Genomic DNA, 8,890 nt, shown 5'->3' with positions numbered 1-8,890 from the left:
TGGGATTATCTGTGGCAGGTACTGGGACGGTTCGGATTTGGGCGGGGCTTTATTGACTGGGTCAGGTTGCTGTATCAGGCTCCTGTGGCAAGTGTACGGACGAATAGGACATCGGACTATTTTAGACTGCACCGGGGGACGAGACAGGAAAGCCCCCTCTCCCCACTGTTGTTCACGCTAGCTATAGAGCCGTTGGCAATTGCTCTGAGAGCCTCAAGGGGCTGGTCCGGGGTGGGGTGGAGCACAGAGTCTCGCTCTATGCAGACGACCTGCTTCTGTATGTATCGGATCCATTAGAGGGGATGGAAGAAATCATGAGGATTTTAGGGGAATTTGACCAGTTTTCGAGGTATAAGCTAAATATGGGGAAAAGTGAGATGTTTGCGGTCCAGGCGAGGGGACAGGAGAGGTGATTGGGGAACAGATGTCATGTCCACAGTGTTAAAAACAAGGGTGGCACTGAGTCCAGAGGTGGCTATTTTCAGGGTGTCGGAAGACCCGGGAATCCAGGAGGAGAAAGGCAGACGTTCTGGCCTTTGCTTCCCTGGTAGCCCGGAGATGGATACTTATTAGCTTGGAGGGACTCAAAGCCCCCGAAGTTGGAGACCTGGCTATCGGACATGGCTAGCTTTTTCTGCTTGGAGAAAGTCAAGTTCGCCTTGAGAGGGTCACTGTTAGGGTTCCGCCGGAGGTGGCAACTGTTCGTCGACTTCTTCGTTGAAAATTAATCGTCAGCAGAAGGGGGGGTTAGTTTAGCTTAGAGTCGGGGGGTTAATAAAGGTGGGACCTGTAAGGGAGGGAGACGGCTTTTGCACTATGTTTATAGTTTCATGTACATTGTTTATTGTGTTGTTGTTATAATACCAAAAAATACCTCAATAAAATGTTTATTAAAAAAAGAAAAGGCAAAACATTTTAAATTACTCCGTTTAAGTACAACATCATTCTTTGAAGCCATACTTCACAATCCATCACCTTAAACATTTACTCCCTCCACCATTGACGCACCATGGCAGCAGTGAGTACCACATGCAAGATACACTGCAACAACTTGCCAAGCCTCCTTCCACAGCAGCTTCCAACCTCCAGACTTTAGGAGGACAAGGTCAGCAGACACATGGGAACACCACTCCAAACCACATACTATCCTAACTTAGAACTACATTGCCACTGCTGGGCTAAAAACCTGGAATTATTGTCGTAACAGCGTTGTCGGTGTACCTACACCAGGTGGCCTTCAATAATTCAAGGTGGCTCACCACCATCTTCTCTCGGGCAACTGGGATGGGCCACAGCACCACTCGACCCATGAAAATGAAAAAAAAAAACACAATTAATTTTCTCTGTAGTAGGAATGGGACCTCTTGCACTAAAAACTAATTGAGGAAGTGAGAAGACATTCTGATCAATAGAGCTTTTGCATCGAAAGGTAATTTTGATTTAGTGTTTCCCCGTTCATGAAAAAAATGGGGCACAAATCCTTAATTAATCCTACAGTCTTGTCCCATTCTTGCAAGGGCAGCTACTAACAAAGGTTAGGTTTTAGCCTAATATTTTCAAAAGCAAATCAACATTCATAATATGAAGCAGTTTTGTAACTAGATCACATGGACACTTAAATAAAAGAGCAAATGTACCACCAAATCAAACTTTGTTACATTGTTAACTATCTGCAAATTACGGTTTACAGAGCATCTACCTTGCTCGCAAAAGGAAGCAATTGAGAACTAGGAACTTATGAGTCAGAAGATTCAAGCTCCACTCAAAATCACTATTGTAATCTTGGTTGACATTTTAGTGCAGCACTGGCAGAGGTACTGTTGTTAGGATGAGATGTTAAAATGAGGTAATCTGCTCTTTCAGGTGAATATAAAAGGATCCCATGGCATTACTCAAAGAGCAGGGAAGTTTTCCAAGTGTCCTGATCACCACTTCTCCCTCGATCAACAAAAAAAGTATCTGGTTATTTATCTCAATATTGTTGGTGGGACCTGTGTGCAAATTGGTTACTGCATTGTCATTGCATTAACGACCACACTTGAAAATTAGTACATTGTGAAGTGCTTTGGTATGTGGTGAAAGTTATAACACATAATTGCAAGGTCCTTTACAAAGGCTTGAAATAGATGCAGCACAAAAGATTCCTTCAGTAATATTTTAGAAACATCCTCTAATCTAGCACATACAGAAAAGTCATCCTTTTGAGGATATCCTTCCATCCCCGTGAATGGAGCGTTTGTTGAAAGAGAATTGTCGAGAATGATTCAGTCGCTGCACTTTCTGGATTAGTCGAGTTACACTTTAAAACAGCCATTATTTGTAATGATTCTAAAATTGCAATTTTACATGATTAAGAAGTTATTAAAAGGATTTAGATTGTGTTTTGTACTTAACCCTGTTGGGTTCTTTTTTCTTTCTCATTTTGTTATTGATATTTTATGAAAACCTTTAATAAAAATTATTTTTAAAAAAAAGAAGTTATTAAAAGGTCAAACGACAAAGCTTGCTGCAAAAGTGCCATTATACTACTTGTGGACAGAGAAGACCACGGCTGCTGATTCGACCATTTCTGCCTGGCTCCATTTCCACTTAGGCAATGTGTAATAACGTTCATTAATTTATTGCACAGAATACGAATGCTGCTGTAAAGAGGTAATTTTCTCCATTTCTCAGTTTAAATGAGCTCACAAAGGCTCGAGTATAAATCCCAAATTAACAAAGGTGCTACACTTTTGCAGAAGTTGGAGCATGAGAGATATCTACTGTAGAATCCCAAGTTTCTTTACCCGTCAGTCTGGCCTCAATAAAAGTAGAGATGGATTTGCAGGTACAGCATTAGTTATTTTATTTAGCTTGCAAGCGTTCCTCAATTCTCAGGAGTACGAAGCACATCCTGCTTCATAGACTTCTGGAATCAAGTGAGGATGTGGAACAAAGGAATCTGTACTGATACATTCAAATGGCATCAAGTTTCACATACACGATGCCCATAGGTCATCCTATATCCCTCCTGACCTGTTGATCTATTCTGATTGGCTCACTTCCAATCCCTTCCTCTGGCCCCTATTACCCAGCATCCCTTTCTCCTGCTTTGGTGGACACACCTCTTCCTGCTTTTCCATGCGGTCTGAAATCCTTTGTCTGTGAACTCACCTGAATTAGACTGGCCTACCTCTACATTACATTAACTAATATCTCTAAAGTAACTATTTTATATCACATTCGTCATTCCCTCCTTTTATCATTCCATGATAACCGAACTATCCAATCCATAGCTACGGTTCCTCATCTAAAAAGATCCGTCGCTACATTTCCAATTCCTGGCTTAGCCCCCCCTCATCTGCTGCACCCTCATGGATTTTAACAGTTAAGATTTTAGGGGCGTTGATCTGTTCCAGTGCACCCCGCATTCTACCCATCACACAATTAAGGATGGCTAGGCCCACAAAGATGCAGCCGATAGCCACCACTAAATACATGGCCATATTTATCAACCAGTCCTTCCAACCCCCAAATCCCCAGTTACCCCAAGAGCCAGGATCCTGCATTCCGTCCAGGTGATCCCGTATGTGATCCATAAATTTAGTGATGTTAGCGGTCAAGTCCTGAACTCCCATGATACACTTGCCCTGCACTATGGCGCATACCCCACCCTCACGGGCCAGAAGATAGTCAAGAGCATATCGGTTCTGCATTGCAAACAACCGTAGCTGAGACAGTTCCTTGGTTATTGCCCCGAGGGCTCCCAAGGTTTCATTTCCCAAGATGGTAAGGCCACAAATAAAATAATTCCTATTGCTGACAGCCAAGGAACCCCCCACACCTCCCAGTGTCAAGACGCTCAGAATCCCCCATCCGGCTGAGTGGCCCCGGTTGGGTGCGAGAACCTGAGGTTTTTTCCAGTTCTCGCAAAATTCAGCAGAGACTGCCCGGCGTGCTGACTGATTATGCAGCTTCCACGCCGAAGGGCAGGGGACTGTGGTAAGGACTAGAGTCCCTATAGCAATTTGGCGGGGAAATGGGGGTGACAAAACGTTGGTCGCTGTGCCATTAAATAAAAAGTAGTATCCTTGCTCCGTGTGCAGGCTAGCATCACAATCAGTATATCGGTTTCGTAAGGATCCCCCAGTAGCCCAGTTTATCCAGCTTCGAAACGCCCATTCGGGCCGCCTAGCAATGCGGAAAGCCCTCGTCCCAACAGTGATATGAGAGACATTCGCCCAGCCACAAAGGAGCTGGAGGCCGGCGTTCAATGGAACGCAAGTGGTGTTGTAACAAACGCATTGGCCAGACGCCTGGGTGATATGGCACCTCCTGTCCGTACAGGTGGGGAACAGACATATTATATTTTTTTCCACCTCTACCTGCAAACAGCCGTATCCTTCACTGCTGAAACAATTCTCGTACGACCGGGAATCCCTATTGGGAGTGAAGTGGCTAGGTATATACGCCCTTCACCGTTGCAGCCTATCATACTGTGAATGGGAATTATCCCGAGGAAGGGGAAGGCAAATAGCCGGTGGTGCTGAACCCGGATCGTAAGGAAGAGTGACTTGCTCGGGCAGTGGCTCGGAATGCTGACAATGAACCACCGTTTGGGGAGTGCCCCAAAGCGGTGAAACAGAAAATAACCTAGACACTGCTGCGGGGTTCGGGTAGCAGACAACCCGTCCGTGGCCATACAAGCGATGGTAAATCTGGTAGAAGAGATTCATACTACCCAGGTTTTCCTCAGTTTGGCCTTTAACTAACTTAAGTGTATCTCCCGGTAACCTACGTTCTAGCTGTACTTCCCTTCTCACACGCCCCGTCCTCTCTCTTTCTCATAGCCTCTTCCTACGCTCTCCTGACAGCCTGATGTTACCTTTATTGCACCAATCTTAACACATCCAAAATCAAATTTACATGTATTCCAAAAACAAGGCAATGTCCATATAATATTCCCTTCCCATCGCCGGGACCGGTGCAATTGCTTCATGAGTCCTGCATTCTCCTTAACTTTGATGACCTTCCATGAGTCGATACCATGTCCTCGTATATGGGGGCAGCGAAGAACATCACCTTTGCATAGGTGATGTGTCCTTGTAGATTGGTCGGGGTTACAAATATAAATAATATTCCCCTTTTCCATGTCCGTCGCCAATAACACTCCAAGCGAAGTGAGGCCAAATATCACACAGACAGTGCGTAGCCACTCCATCATGCTCCACACCTGGAAAATAGCACTGGAGAAGGGAGGTAGGTTAATCTGTCCAAGAAAATGAGGCCCGTTATCAGAACTCAACTGAGCTGATCTACTGTACCGGGGAATGATTTCCCGCATCAGAACTTTAACCACAGTAGCAGCTTTATTATCGGTAGTCGGATACGCCTCAACCCATCTGCTGAACCCATCCACAATGACCAAAACATATTTATAACATTGACACCTTTCCAACTCAATGTAATCCATTTGGAGCGTCTCAAAGGGACCACTGGGCAACGGGGTTTGCCCCATCCCACAAGGGATACCTTTTCCGGTGTTATATTGCTGACAAATCAAACACCGATTACTGATACTCTGGGCCAACCCCTGCATTTTAGGGTGCCACCAAGTGTCCAGCAACAATTCACTAGTCCCTCGAGCCCCACAATGAGTTGCAAAGTGTACACATTCAATGACCCATAAAGCCAGTACATCAGACATACAAGTCTGATGTGCTGGCGTGGTCCATAAAGAGGAAACAGAATCATATGTACAACCTAACCGTTTCCACATTTGTTCATCACTCTCAGGAGCGTCCTCCTGTAACCTTATGACGTCTTAGATGGTTGGCATTGACTTGTCAGAAGCAGACATATTTATAGTAGATCGTTTAGTCTGACTTAACATTTTAGGCACCATCACTTGCTGAATTTGCGCGGCTGTCCGCGCTGCACAATCTGCTTGTTCATTACCAACGTCAACTGGGGTCTTACCATTTGTGTGGGCAGCGCATTTAATAACGGAAATCTGCGCGGGCATAAGGAGGGCCTGCAGTAGGTCATTAACTAAACCCCAGTGGGATATTTGACCACACATAATCATGTCAGGTTGTTCTGACGAAATGTCACTCAAATCGCCCCTTATTGTGGTAGTTTCCTGAATCAAGGCTAAACAGTCGTGGCTAGGTGCGTCTTCATGGACAGGCGGACCACTAAGAAAACAGGCTGGATTGATAATAGTACAGTGTTTAAATGTCAGACGTGGATTGTTCAAAAGGTATACCTCATACCTATTCTGACGAGCTGCGGTAAGATGCTGAGTCTGCAGTTGCCTCAGTAGTGCGACGACCGAGTGGGAGCTATACACCGTAATATCCTGTTGGAGGGTGAGAGCATGTAACAGCTATGCAATGGCATTGATTGAACGTAAATCCTGTACTAATCGGTACTGGTCTGGTTTGGCTGGTTTAGGCACAGCAAGTATGGGGGTGTTACATTCTGATTGGCAAGGGACCAAAATACCCTGTTGCAACAGCTCTTGAATTAATTTGTCTATAGACGGAGCAGCTTGGGATTTCAGGGGGTATTGCCGAATGGAAGGTAGCTTTACATGATCCTTAATCGTTACCCTTATAGGTGTAACATTTGTCTTTCCCACTTGTGATGGGTATTTCGCCCAGACCTGTGGATTGACATATTCCAAGACATCATGCCCCCAGTGATGCTGCAGTCGAGTGTTAATTGTTTCAGGGACCTCAAAATATTTTATGGTAGTGCCGTTTGGCATGACTTGAAGTGCGTACTCTGTTGGATCCGAATGATTCACTGCCCTCCTTACCATTTGCCCCAGATCCCTGGCATGGTACTGGTCGTGGACCTGACGTGTAATATGAGGGCTTACCGAAGCTGACTGTGGCCATAAATGTGGTGGTATTGTAACAAAATCGGCTGTACCTTCTTTTCCCGTGACTGTGGCTGTACCTTTGACTGGCCATTCGGTCCCAATTAATGGCCGGTATTTGTCCTCCAACTCCCTGTTTTGTCCGGTTCTGTCATAGGCCAGGGTAACATGATGCAGTGAATGTTCAATGTCTAACGTCCACCACTGGGGGGTGATAGAAATATAGCACTGTTATCTCATCCTCCATGATTTAACCGTTGCCCCCTTGTCTCCGCACTCTAGCTGTAGCTGGAAGATACACAGTAAATCTCGGGCCAACAAGTTACAGTCCAATCCAGTAGTCACTACAAATTAATGATCTGCAGACTTATTCTCGTAAGTGACTATCACAGGTTCAGAAATAGGATACTCACACACCTGTCCTTAGAACCCCGACAATTGCTGCGTGTGGTCGGATAATGGTAGTCGAAGTTCTGATTGCACAGAAGACATGGCTGCTCCAGTGTCGTTTACAAATGAGTGATGTTCATCTCCTATCTGCAGAGAGATAATAGGTTCCCTGTCCAATTGGAGAGTCCTTATGACTAAATTAGCTAGTCAATCCTGTGTTGGGAAAGGGTTTGCCTGGGAGAAGTCAGTGTATCTCGTCTGTCTTCCCCTTGGTGGGTACCCCCTCGTTCTGCTGCCTGTCTTTTAAAGGGGCATTCCTGTTGCCAGTGATCTGCACGGCCGCAATTAAAACATGCATTGCTCCCTCTATATCTGCCCCGTCCTCTTCTCCCAGTAGACCAATGGCCCCTCAGAGGGGGCGGCGGTTGTAAAGCTGTTGATGCATACGGTGGGCCATAAAAAGGAGCTGAGGGTTCCTTTGGGTGGGTTTGGTATCCTCCCCCTCGCTGATCCACCCACCCAAAGTCACAATATTGGGGCTCCTGCTGGTAAACTACCATTTCTGCCGCTTGTTGGGGTCGCAGATCATCCTTTTTCATTACATACTCAGTCTTAACCTTTGTAACTGAGCCTCCTTCCTGGCCTACACCCTCCTTCCAATAAAATCTGACTGCCCTTGTCATCTGGGAAGGGTCGTTCTCTGTCCAATTGATGTTATTACATTTCACAGCAGTAGCCACAGAAGGTGGTAGGCAATGCATTAACATAGCACAATATTGAGGGGAATTCTGACCATTTTGATATAGCAAGTCGCCTGACTGCCCACAGTAGATTTCATTAAAACGCTCCAGAAATTCCTCTGGCTCTTCAGTCTTCTTAAGTTTTAGGTCTAAGATAGCAGAAATATTTATGGGCTTTTGAAATCTGCTATTCAACGCATTCAGGATCTGTGTCCGCCTATCATCGTTTAACGCATGGGCTTGCTGAAGTGCGGCATGGCTAGCATAATTCAAGTGATTGGTATCTTCCTAATCGGCAACTGTCTCCGAGTCTCACCAGGGAGCACTCTAGCTATTTCCTCTGGTTCTTCCAAGACTTCGATGTCCCTCCCTGTCACTAGAGGGAGTTCTTTCTCTTCAAAATCATCTGTTGCAGCTCCCTTTGTTCTGAAATTTGCGGTTTCCCCTTGGTTTGGAGGGATTTAGGTGATATGCTTAATTGTTTTTGGTTAGGATCAAGCCCTTCTCTCGCTGTCCGAGATCTGGTCCTAGAGCTAACTGGGCTTGCGGAACAGAGCTCCTCTTTCTCTACTGATCGTGAAGATGGTAAATCAGGACCCACACTATCACCCAAAAGGGCTGGAGTTACTGGCATGATTGGAATCTGGGAGCAGTGACTGGATATCAATTATTATACTCTGGTGGTTCTGGAATTAGTGCAGACAATGCTACAGGTGCAGTCGGAACTTTTAGTGACTTTCCTAAATTATTGAATTTATCATTTTCTGTCAATTCAAGGCCAGCCATTGAACTACGTAGCTCATCTTTTGTTTGACCCGTGCCTGTCCCGTCTCTACTTGCGCGTTTTTTTTCTTCTTTTTTTCTTGGCAAACCGATTGAAAAGGTTCTAACAGTG

The sequence above is a fragment of the Scyliorhinus torazame genome, chromosome 18, assembly GCF_047496885.1.
Source record: "Scyliorhinus torazame isolate Kashiwa2021f chromosome 18, sScyTor2.1, whole genome shotgun sequence".
NCBI classification, from domain to species: Eukaryota; Metazoa; Chordata; class Chondrichthyes; order Carcharhiniformes; family Scyliorhinidae; genus Scyliorhinus; species Scyliorhinus torazame.
Note: the sequence above shows the minus strand (reverse complement) of the source record.